The sequence below is a fragment of the Vespula pensylvanica genome, chromosome 17 (genome assembly GCF_014466175.1).
Source record: "Vespula pensylvanica isolate Volc-1 chromosome 17, ASM1446617v1, whole genome shotgun sequence".
Lineage (NCBI taxonomy): Eukaryota > Metazoa > Arthropoda > Insecta > Hymenoptera > Vespidae > Vespula > Vespula pensylvanica.
In genome coordinates, this window is record NC_057701.1 from 1,406,890 (window position 1) to 1,408,016 (window position 1,127).

The following is a 1,127-nucleotide window of genomic DNA, read 5'->3' on the forward strand; positions in this document are numbered from 1 at the left end:
AATTATTAATATTAAAAATCTATATTATTAAAAGCTAAATATTTTTGAAATGTACCAAAGTATGAAGCCATTTACTAGATATTGCTTGTTTTATATTTAAAGATACAAACTCAAACAATCTAGATTGCCAAGGTCTCAAGACTTGGAGGTAACTTCATACTGAGATCCAATTGTTAATAAAAAGGTAATAAATTCTGTTATAATATGTAATAATTCTAAAATAAAATAATAGTTGCAGGAGTAAATTCGATGACAAATAACCTAAAAAGTATACGGATTTCTATACCATTCTATGAAATAATAAAATTTTTGTAATATTAAAATAATTGTGATAAAGTTAGAATAAAATAGTTGTGTAATAAAATGCGTTATTAAAACGAAATTAATCAGTACTTTCGTACTACTACTCGTCCAAATGTTATATAGTAATAAAGATCTTTCTTTTGAGGGCCTTTATTACATACCCTGAAAGAGTTCGACGCTCGACCGTTTTTGTTTCGATATCGATCGGAAAATTTTATGAAAATACACAATTTAATATGTATGTACCTATCTTTCTCGATTAAGTCTCACTCAAATATATATTAAAATAAGATAAACTTACTTGTACGCATCGAAGAGATGTATAAACTGGTATATACTGGTATGGACATTCTATATTGTAGCTCGTGAAATTCTTAGATACTGAAAAATATAAGATTATATTAGCATAGCACAAGATTAAAAATGTGTACGTAATATGTGTAGGGAAAATCCGAAGATGTGTATGTGTATGTGTACGTGTATAATATGATCATATACCTCTGTGTTTGTGTGTATATGTATATACGATCCGTATATGAAAATCGAATGTAATACAAAATATCGATCGATCACAACTAGTAATGTAAAATTATTGATCAGGAGATCGTTAAAAAGCGAGAGAAGTAGTAATATTGTGAAAATAAAACAGGAAAATTGAAGAAAATGTGCTACGCTGATTTTATTTTCACGAATATCTTTTAAACGCGATAATGCCCAAACTTACGAACGCGGCCTCATGAAAATCGTGCGTTTGGCTATCGATTGATATCTAGGAAGAGGATGTACGAAAAAGGACGTTAGAAAAAATTTATTAATTACCTGTA